At 35.4% G+C, this 12,451-nt stretch overlaps 1 protein-coding gene across 2 annotated transcripts in view; it reads left to right on the forward strand.

Annotated features, from left to right (window-relative positions):
• Positions 1 to 12,451, forward strand: part of LOC121732022 (transcription factor Sp9) — an 87,166-nt gene that overhangs the window by 787 nt on the left and 73,928 nt on the right. The gene's annotated exons all lie outside the window — the stretch shown is intronic.

Consider the following 12,451-nt stretch of genomic DNA (forward strand, 5'->3'; position numbering starts at 1 on the left):
TATGTTATCAATTTTAATTTTCTTTTATTTTGTATTATATACAGATGAACATGAAACTGAAATTAATATTTAGTAACAAAACAAGACGTTTTTGATATTTAATGTCAGTTAAGTAGACCATACTCTGTCATTAAGAATTTGAGTAAAAGAGCTTTTTATTCGTTGAACCCAATGATATTCTATGTTACTAACGTAACTAGAAACTCATTGGTTGAACCTGTTGATTACAAAATCTATATATATAAAACTCAAAGGTGACTGACTGATTGACATAGTGATCTATCAACGCATAGCCCAAACCACTGGACGGATCGGGCTGAAATTTGGCATGCAGGTTATGACGTAGGCATCCGCTAAGAAAGAATTTTGATAAATTCCAACCCCAAGGGGTTTAAATAGGGAATGAAAGTTTGTATATAATACTTTTTAACGCGAGCGAAGCCGCGTGCAAAAGCTCGTATTATAAAAATTATGTTTTTGTAATAATCTTAATATTTGTAAATTTATTAAGGTTAAGTTTTTAAAAGTAAAAGTATAAATTATTATGACCAAGTAGAGTTAAATGAAATTAATAATAATAAAAAATAATGCTTATTAAAAGTTAAGCCTACCCATTAAATTTAATCTAAGAACAACATTATATTTTAATGACAATACTTTTAAGAATAAGGCTTTTGAGAACACGGAACACTAAAGAAATATTTTTAGTTTTAGATAAATTCCGTCTATTTGCGGGCTGATTTTTTTCTATGCAATTTGATTTTTTTTAAATAAAATAAGGGGTCAAACGACCAAACGGGTCACCTGATGGAAAGCAACTACCGTCGCCCATGGACACTCGCAATATCATAAGAGCTGCAGGTGCGTTGGCGGCATTTAAATAAAAGAAGTATTTATAGATATCTGAAAAATACTAAAATAAATACTTTTTTTATAACACTGCAGGTCCTTTAGTTCCCTATTTAAATTAAAAATTTCTGTACCTACTAAGGCATGAAAGCAGAAAGCAGAAAGCCCATGGGTATAGTTGATTTAGCACGCACCATAAGAGGTATCCCCCGAGCCCTCACCTCCATTACTATTCATGGCGGGTCGAGAGGACCGGTCATACAACTATTTATAAGCCCTCGTGTCCAAAGGTTATGTCAGCATTTTCAGCGGTCATGAAAATAATGATGATTTCATTTTTGAGCTAAAAGCCTTATTAAACTTAATCGTCAAGTTAAAAAACAATAATAACAGCATTCTCTTTGTTTGTACATTTATTACAAAATTGCTTATATTATCTTGTCTTATACGTTTCTCGCTAAGTGCTTTGAAACAAAAAAAGCCCGCATACAATAAGTTGAAGTATTTTGTCTTTGCATGTAAATACAAAATATATATAACTTCCTTATTATAACTGGTATTAAAGTTCATCTAATGTAGGTTTATCCACCATAAAATAGTAATTTAAACAGTCAATATTAAAAAGTCATAAAACTGTCTAGCACACAAAAAGTTTGAATCCGATTCAACAAATTTATTTATTTGTTTTTTGATACATTATATTACATTAATAGACATTTAGAACATTAAATTTTATTGTTACTACCAAACAACCATTTAGTTTAGTTCCAAACATTACCGTCACCTCGTAAAAAGCGAAGAGATTTAATTGAATAAGTCAAATAAATAAAATTTCGGGGCCGTGACCAATCCTTAATGACACTAACCTTCGTCCATTTTCTACTCAATTTCCTTTTCGTATTAGTTTAATATAGAGGCAGGACTACTGGCGCCAAAAATTATGCCGCGACGACCGTGTCGGCTGTTTAGTGTTGTGCCTCGGCTCCTTTGTGAGTGGAAAAAAAAACAAAAAAAAAAGAAATTTATGCGTTTCGGGGCTCTGTGAGTTTTTTGTGGGAATGTAATTAATAATTCGGCGGCAAAACTAACAGTGTTTTCGTTGGAGCCTGATTGATGTTCCGGTCAGTTCAATTAGTGTAAGTCTTGTCCATTCCCTAGACCCAATCTACTAATGCTCGCGCATATTAATACAATTAAAAAGGTTGTTTTTTTGTCCGTCGGTTTCCACGTTTGTTCTATTTGAATTAATGAAAGAGCAGCAATTAGTTTGAAGGGTCTAATGGTTGGAACGAAACGTGCGTTTTACATAAAAGAATTGGCATATTTTTATGCCGAACTACAAAAGTATTTACACAAAATTTACATAAAAAACCTAATTAAAACTATTTATTTGATAACATTATTTTCAAAGCCCTTTACTAATAAAATATTTATATAGCAAATAACTATACAAAATCTGCTGCTTGTCTTTGTCTGGCATATTGAAAACCTCACATTACTCATGAGACATGAGTCATAACATATACAGCAAGATTAGACCCTTAGAAATAGTATTCTGCATAAATAATATTTTTTTATTAGCAAGTTTAATATTTACATATTAAAAATAATCGCGACTCATTCTTTCGTATCGTAAGAAACTTTTATACGTCGAAGATGTAAGGCAATTTCCTACAATTTACATGGGCCGGCCGAACTCGTTTTACCGGTGGTCCCGAGTCACGCTCCTGCCGAGCTTCAGGTGCAGCGGACAGGTAGTGGTAGCCCAGCGTGACTAGTTACACAATGAAGATCACTCGCTAAGTGCTCTAGCTACAGATATTACCTATAGGCTATAGATCACTTACAAGCCTTTAGCTATGCCATCGCTAATTGCATGTTCGAAAAAAGGGATTTGATTAAGCATCGCTAACTGACTTTGCTTGCTCGATTTACCATAAACACAAATTTTACACGACACAATAATCTGCATAGAACCTTCTAATAAACCCACTGATTGTACATAGTAGTGGAATTTTTCGGGGATATAGTGCAATCATTTCATACGATAGATGAGAGTAGTATATTTAAAAGTATGGACGTGTCGCTACGCTCTAGCAAAATTTTCATAATAGTCTTAATTTCATGACACTTGATTTTAAAAGTTTTAGAAAACAGTCTAGAAAATCTGAAAAAGGAGACACAATTAATACTTATTCTAAAGGAAACAGTGTGATTTGAATAATACACCCTGCATGTAAGTCTAATTTTTCGTTATTAGTTCTAGTAGCATCTATTTTAACTGATGTAAGTGGCCCACGTTCTAGTACATTTGAAATTACATAATGATCTAACGGTGGTGGATTATAGGAGACTTGCAAATGAAAACTTGCCTAGTGCCGTTAAATCCTTAATTGCAAAGAACAATTATCTACCAGGATAGTAGCAATTGGAACAAGTTGTACCGTTGGGTATCGGCGTATTTTAATTGACCACGCGATGCTTCGACTTTTTCTTCAAATTACTCTAAAGTGCTTAATGAGAGATGCGTGCGATGGTCGTTTCCTCGTAACAGAGGCTGCTCTTATTTTACATAAATAGTTCAGCCTAATGTCGATTCTCGGTACGGTAATTGCGCCTGTGACAGCCAGTCGGGCTGTTATTTCGCTGTGCGTGCGCAGGGCTGACGGTCTAGCCTGTCAGTGTCAGTATTGACAGGCTAGCTACTGTGTAATTCGAGGGCGACAGCCGAGCTTTCCCAGGTTTTCCTTTTGACAGCAATACTCTGTATAAGTAGCTATTAAATGTAGGAACAAAACAAAGTTGCCGCTTGACGAACCGTCGAAACCGACGAAACTATTCGGACTGCTCAAAACATTTAACCACAGGGTCCGCAATGACTATAAACATGAAAGATGTATTAATGTCGATATGGCCTACATAAAAATTGGTTCTATTTTTCTGCATAAAATAATAAAAATGTTACCACTGACCTCTGACTGTTTGCTTCGTCCAATGTTAATCTCAGGCAAGGTTTACAACTATAATATGAGTATTGATATTCAGGCTAGTAGTATGCATTTTTTTTTTTGCTAAGTCGGGACTTTGGAACTTTTTGAGTGAAAAAGCGGGATTCTTCAGTCAAAAGCGGGGCAAAGTAAAAAAAGGTATACTTAAAATTAAATTTTTTTTGAATTTTTATCTTTTTATTTGCGTTAAAATTACGTTTACGTGACAATAGATAGCAAAAGTAGCCAAAGAAATTCCACCCCTCTAACTACACACTTTTATCTTCATTACGCACTTTTCCTTCTCAGCACGCTGCGCGTACTTTCGGGCTTTCCCCGAAAAGCGGGACTGAGCCTGTCCCGCGCGGGACATTTGATTTTGGTGAAAAAATCGGGACGTCCCGCCAAAATCGGGACGTCTGGCAACGCTGATAGTTTGGTACATTGAACCGATATAATATACAACTAGTATTTATACATATCAAAGTGAGAGTTTAATTCATATTTTACATTAATACCTAACCTTAAGTTTAATACTGTAAACGGGTTGCTGCAATTACGCGGTCGGTGATCTAAAACCAATTAAACCTTACCCAGATGAGATAGCGATCACAACGTATATCACAACATGAATTGAAATTTAATTTTACCAATTAAAGTTTTGAATATGCACAAGCGCCGAAGAAAAATGTTTTGATATTCTTTCAACCAAGAAGTTATTTCAATCTTAAAAATGATACAATTCCCTGAATCATAATTTACAACAGAATGGGGATACTAAATGATGAATCTATCTAATAGTAATAATACGAAAGTTGCCTGTCTGTCTGTAGCCGCGCTTTAATCGCTAAGCCGATTTTGATGAAGTTTGAGTTGCCTTGAGTTCCGACTTCCGAGACATAATATACAAGGTGTATGTTCCTTGTAGAGAGTTCACTGTCAAAGTAGCTGAAAGACGAACTTTTACTTTTGTATGGGGAATGCCCATACAAAAGTGAAAAAAAAATTTGGTCTTTTAGCGCTGCTACTTTGACTCTACAAGGAACACATAAACACCCTAAGGTATTATCACTTAGTTTTCTTACACTCTGTATATAGTAGTTTTAACCCCGAAAAAATGTACGTAAGTATTTCGCAACAAATAAATTTTTGAGGGGACTTATTATATGGATTATGTTTTTCGCTTACAAGATACTTTCCATTGGCGACTCATTCAGTTACCGTTCATACATTTTATTTTGTATCAACAATGGGAAAGCACATAAAACACGATCGCTGCTCACTTGAGTGTTTCATTTCCGGGACAAGTCGTTTTGTCGTCCGCCATATTTTATTTTTGCTCGCAAATGGAGGGAATTTCCATAAAAAAGCAGTTTACTTTTCGTATGTTAACACAAGCACGTGCCGACTTCAATACGCCGAATGGATAAATGATATCAATTGTATTCTCGGAGAATTTTTTTGCGCCATTCATCTTGTGTGTGTCAAATAAAATTGTATTTAAATGAAAGTTGTTTAATGTTGTATAATGTTCTGACTTGATTATCATAAATACAGTAAAAATATGACGTGATAGTTTGTCTGTCTCTTTTTTTTTTTTTTTTATGAAATAAGGGGGCAAACGAGCAAACGGGTCACCTGATGGAAAGCAACTTCCGTCGCCCATGGACACTCGCAGCATCAGAAGAGCTGCAGGTGCGTTGCCGGCCTTTTAAGAGGGAATAGGGTAATAGGGGAGGGTAGGGATGGAAAGGGGATTGGGGAGGGTAGGGAAGAGAATAGGGTAGGGGATTGGGCCTCCGGTAAACTCACTCACTTGGCGAAACACAGCGCTAGCGCTGTTTCACGCCGGTTTTCTGTGAGAACGTGGTATTTCTCCGGTTGAGCTGACCCATTCGTGCCGAAGCATGGCTCTCCCACGTATATTCTTTTTCGATTTTGATAAAATTTTGTATGGAAACACTTTGAGTCCCAGTAGAGGGCATAAAATATTTTTGACCACCAAAAATGTGCTCTCCCGCAATGGACCAATTTTGGCGCAAAAAAGTTTTACAACATGATTATGTTTAGTAGGAAAAAGGATGTACCATCGAGGAAATTGATTCCTATAGGCAGTTGATAGACCAACGTCATTTGGTCGGATCATGTCAATTTGTGATTTGCAGGCGTGGTCCGAAGGGGAGGTCCCAAAATCTAAGGTCAAATTGAAAAATTTCAAAGTCTTGCCAAATAATAAAAGGAAATTTCTATAACTTATCCTATAACAGCGATAAATTTTTAGTGTAGTGACTAGTGAGTGACCCCCTCCAAAACTTCAGGCTGCGACCGCGCTTGGTGATCTATCGGGCTGGGTTTGACGTAACGTGACCAAACTACGTAGGTCCCCCATCTGATTAGGAATCAACTTCTCTGATACTACATTACTTCGATTTGTACCTAATATTACGTATGGTTTGGCGGTTTTCTTTATTTTAAAACTAATTTTAAAATTCACGTTAGCAAAGTTCATCACAATAATTGTAGAACAACATTTTTCTGAAAGCATGAAAAAGTATACAGTTAATATTATATTTTCATCGTGGGTACATTATCACACCCTTCGGTAATTTGATCAGTAATGTGCTGAGCAGTTGCTCGAGTATCACTAACACGTGACCCCTGACCCCGGCGTTTCCACACCGCTGCACCATCCTGTTACCCTGGTACAACATAAACATCTCATTACCACTATTAGGATTTCAGGGCTTTTCCTGTGTTTTTCTTTTCCTAAATAATTCAAGGGGTTGGTTTTTCTAAGGTCTTCGTATTATAAACACAATATGTAGACGTGCTGCGAGATTTTAGTCTGTGTCCCTCTTTATCTTTATTTCTTTGAATTTTAGTTATCTTAATATGAGCTTTTATAATATAATAATATCTATGGACGCTTCACACCACGTCAGTCTGGCCCCGTGCTAAGTACCTAAAGGACTTGTGTTACAGGTACCAGACAACGGAAATATATTTAATACTTTTATACTATACATATATTTAAGATTTTTATTATATCATACACATATTTAATACACATCCAGACCCGGGAACATTGAAAACTTTTTGTTCCGTCGGCGGGATTCGAACCCGCGACCTCCGGCTTGAGCTACCAACGCGCTCACCACTGAGCCACAGAGGTCGTCTTAACATAATAAAGTATATAATGCTTTATTATGTTAAGATAAAAGCTCATATACCTACCTACTATATACTTTGTTATTGACATGTTCAATGTTCATATTCCAAGCTAATAGATATACTATAATATTGCAGGCATTCACATGGTATATATAGCATTGGGACTTTGCTATAATATAAAAATATGGTAATTGGTATTATTGTATAGCGTAGTCTGAAAGCAGATTTAGGCTTCACAAAAACATTACAAACGTACTATTCTGTCCATCTCTACAACAATCGGTGAGATCTATTCCCTTTCCTTTATCTTCGATTTCGTCTAGTACTTCTCCCACGGTCATAAACAGCCTTAGGAAACGTCCAAATGATTATAAAACGTAAAAATTCCGGAATGATAACCCTGCTTCGATAACTCGTATCACGAGCCGCGCCTCAAGCGCGACGATTATTATTTCGAACGCCGATCAACATGAAAATGAAGGCCCATAAATTTATTAGACATAGTGTCGGCCGAAGCGCCCCGGGCCCGCATTATACGAAACATGTCAGGAATTAACCTTTATCACACAAAGAATATTTTACTTTAGGCGTCTAAATCGACTATGTCAAAAGAGTTTGAAACGTGACCGATCTTGAGCTATTAAAACATGCAGGAAAAACTGTGGAGCTGCTTGCAGCAATCTTTGTGTATTATACCAATTACGTCCACTCCAATTGCTCGTAGTTTTAGAATTAATTCGCTTGACCGTATTTATGTCATTATCTAATTCCTGTGCAATGGCGCCAGTTAAATATTATTTGTATTACCATTGCCCATTTGGCCACTTCTAATGAAAAATAGTTATTATTAATTCCATGAAGTTTATATTAGTGTCTTAAAGAGTTAACAATCCTCATCAGAGGATTACTCTAGGTTTTATTGAACTAGAAGTAGGTTCTATAAATTTAAAAAATAATGACTTTTTATGTCTATGGTAAATAGGTATTTGAAAGTTTGTTAAGTTTTTTTTTTAAATTACCATTTATATTCAAATAAATTAAAATATTTAGCGCTGGTCGTGTCCTGATTATGAACGGCGATATCTCGTCCGACGTCATAAAATGTTAATTTATCGGTGGATTTTACATAAATTCATATTGACCGCTATATATCCGAGCTTACATCACGTAATTATAGAGCCCACAATTATTATAATTTTCTTACAATCCTTCGCGAGAGGATGTGAGAAAAAACAATTTTATGAGGTAATTTATTAAGATTTATTAGCGGTGTTTACGCATTTATAACAAATACGATTTTAATAAATATTTTTCTGCCAATTTCATCAACTTTACGTTGACGGCACTATAACTATTTATTTGGAGTTTAAGCGGATACAGAAGTTTAGCTGTAGTTTAACAAGATATTCCTAAGTTTAATGATATTATTATGAGATATAGGTAGGTAATTATTTGGCATACGATTATATTTACAGTTGTATAAATATACTTAATATGAATGATGATCATACCTTGTTAAATATTAGAATGTAGCAATTAAAAGTAATTTTGTATGTTTACCGCCGTTCTCATCTGCGGTTTAAAGAATGTTAGAATATTTAAACCATTGTAATTATACAATAATACAGAATCGTAGAAACATTAATATGGTAATAATTACCACCTAACATCTCCACACGTAACTCCAACAATAATCGTTAATTCATCTTCGAATTAATTATAGGAAACAGAATCTTATGGTTTATTTTAATTATGCCTTACAAAATGATTTATTGAAGTAGTCGAAAACTATAAAAAATTAGTTCCATAGGTGCAGCGTGTATCCTTAAATGTAGAGTTCAATCAACTTAACCATAATAGGGATGACAACAAGGTCAAAGATTAGCTGATTTTTTAATAAAATAAAGACAGCGGTGAAAAATAGGTATTCCCAAAATTTCAGCTTAATAACTTATGTATATTTTTTAATGAGCCTTGTCGATTTTGTTTTAAAATTCCTTAATTTTTGTATACCATTCGATAAGTTATGCAATTTATAGTATATTTTCTTATGAAACCACTTTCAAAAACGCAATATTTAACATAGCTATCGAACAAACACAGCTCAAAGTTAGCTGACATTTTGTATGAAGCATTTTGGGAAGGTCTATTTTATGTGAGTTTTGAATTGTGATATCTTGGTTTAGTTTTTAAGCTGTCAGAGTCATTTTTTCACCGATATTTTTATTTTTGAATGGTCCTTCACTTGCCAACAAGAAAAAAATTTTTCGTCATCCCTATTCAAAACTATAAAAATATTAACCAAAATATTGGGAAAAGTGTCCTCCTTGACTATCTGTATTGTGTCTTGACATTTAACTTGACTTGACTTGACTTGACATTTGTTAATAAATGTAACTTAACATCATAATATTAATACGTGAACGAAAAACTTTGTAACCCTTTTTACGAAAAATGGGGAAACGTAGGTGCATGTAATTTTGCACAGTTATAGTTTATATGGTGAAGGAGTGCATCGAACAAATATTGTTTTGAAATTATGCTTTTATCATGCATTTTTTTAACAAATAAAACATTACACACACTACAACACACACACATGAGAAATGACAGATTTTTGAGTGACAAGCCTATACATACGAATTATACTCTTTTATTTATGGTTGAAGTCTGTTGACAACAAGTTGACAAATTGAAAATGCATTAGTGTTTTTTTTTATTGAATCTAAGATACTATTAGACAATGCTAACACGGCCAGTCTGAGATCAGCTAAGTCACAGAGACAAGAGTTGAAAAAAAAAGATAAAGTCAATATTTTTTACAAAATATAGGTAGTAGTCCTAATGTCGTTAAACTAAGGTCGAATTTCGACCATTGGGCGATCTCTAGTTTATTTAAAAAGCTCTTAAAGAAGTATACAAAAATATAGAACTTATCTATGTTCCGAGAAAAAACAGTATAATTTTCATTGTCATTTCTCATAGACCTACAAAATATTTCACTATACAGGATAATGACTCAAAAATCTCAAATAAACCTACTTATCAAAGTACAATTTCAGTAAGATTTCACAGTTATCGAGGGACGCGTGAACGCGAACACCTTTCCTATAAGTACGGTAAATTAAACCGGTAATTATTTTTCAAATTAAAATGATTATAGGTTATTGAAAATTCACGTATAAGAAGTAGAAATATAATTGGGCCAATCAATTGAATTTTTAAGTAAATAGCGCCTCATGTGGGCTTCTCTGGGACACGCGAACAATAATTTGTCTTTTAATTATTATTTGTGTTTTATACTGGATGTCTCTATAAAGTGTTTTTATGGAGGACTTGTTTGCGTAATTGCCACGTTTGCAGGATATAGATGCGAGTTACGGTATAACGTACGGTTATATATCAAATAATAATATTTCAAGTAAAATTTACGTTTTTCTGTAATTTAATAGTCCCTACTCTTAAGACGTAGTAGGTTATTCAATTTTTGAAGTTTCAATCATATTTAGTATCGTAATTTGTTAAAACTATTGTTTTCGAGGGTTAGTAAAGTTTTAATAAGGGAGACACACCTAGCAGTTATGATAAGATTTTAAACTTAAGTTTAAAATCTTTTTTCTTACATAAAATATTGTCGTCGTTTCATTTTTTTTTATGAAATAAGGGGGCAAACGAGCAAACGGGTCACCTGATGGAAAGCAACTTCCGTCGCCCATGGACACTCGCAGCATCAGAAGAGCTGCAGGTGCGTTGCCGGCCTTTTAAGAGGGAATAGGGTAATAGGGGAGGGTAGGGATGGGAAGGGAAGGGAATAGAGGATGGTAGGGAAGGGAATAGGGTAGGGGATTGGGCCTCCGGTAAACTCACTCACTCGGCGAAACACAGCGCAAGCGCTGTTTCACGCCGGTTTTCTGTGAGAACGTGGTATTTCTCCGGTCGAGCCGGCCCATTCGTGCCGAAGCATGGCTCTCCCACGTATTTAGGATTTTTTTATAGGTTGTCGTTATTATCACTTTCAAATTATTCATAATGCATAGTCAATAATAATGATCAAATTACCAAAATACCCTTAATAATATATTTTACCGAAACTTACATATCGACTTTCACAAGCACAGTTTTACATTGTCCACAAATGTAACAAACATGTGGCGAATATCAGCCATATGTTGAGTCATCTAACCGCAAGTGTTTTGTGCGTTTTACCGCACAAACACACATAAACACACAGATAGAGCCGTCAGGGGGACTTCCGGTGCATTAGTGAATAATTTTATTACTGCTCCTCTAATAGTGTGAAATTATACGCTTTTACGTCGCTCACTTCCGGGTAAACGTTATCAATTTTCTGCCAAAGTTTTAGCTTAATGGCATAAAATTGCGTGGGAGACTCTACAGTAACCAGAGAGATAAAGTGGATTCACAGAAACCCTATGTGGTAAATGTATTGAATGATGCTTTCAGGAGGTATGGTCACATTATAAATAATGTCAAAATAACCGTTTGATGCAGTGGATTTGCATTGAATTCTGAAATCAAACAACCCACAGGATACCACGGCTTCATAGAAGACCGATGTGAATAACGCATGGGTTGGCTATAAGTACCGATTTGAGGAGGTGTGGGATGCCCACATAAGAAAAAATAACTATCTGATAATATAATACAAGAAGTTTACTCTGAAATCTGAAATCGAAGTAGATATATTAGACGTGGGAGAGCCATGCTTTGGCACGAATGGGCCGGCTCAACCGGAGAAATACCACGTTCTCACAGAAAACCGGCGTGAAACAGCGCTTGCGCTGTGTTTCGCCGAGTGAGTGAGTTTACCGGAGGCCCAATCCCCTACGGCCTACCCTATTCCCTTCCCTATCCTCCCCTATTCCTTTTCCATCCCTACCCTCCCCTATTACCCTATTCCCTCTTTAAAGGCCAGCAACGCACCTGCAGCTCTTGTGATGCTGCAAGTGTCCATGGGCGACGGAAGTTGCTTTCCACCAGGTGCCCCGTTTACTCGTTTGCCTTCATATTTCATAAAAATAAAGACACAAAATTTCCATTTTATTAAGAATCTCCAATTTGCTAGTCTAATATAAACATTCAACAGGCCGACAAATGAACATATTAGTCAGACTTTATGCGAGTAATTTTAAAAACGGACGATAGCATCTTACATTCCTTTCATGTGATGATTAATTTTCGCCACAATTGGTCGCGACTGCATCAAAGGCCGCCCGCCCTCGTGTACAGTCGCAGAAATACTCGTTGTGCAACTTTTAAACCTTAGTTTTATTGGATTAGGGAGGAAAAGTTGTGAAGTTTGTTAATGACCGTACATGTTCTTTTAAAGACTGGCTTAATGTGTTGTTACTCTACATCGATACTCTATATTAGCTGTTTAAATCCATTGGTCAATTATATGTATCTAAAATGGAATAGTTTAA

Source organism: Aricia agestis, chromosome 11 (assembly GCF_905147365.1).
Source record: "Aricia agestis chromosome 11, ilAriAges1.1, whole genome shotgun sequence".
NCBI lineage: Eukaryota > Metazoa > Arthropoda > Insecta > Lepidoptera > Lycaenidae > Aricia > Aricia agestis.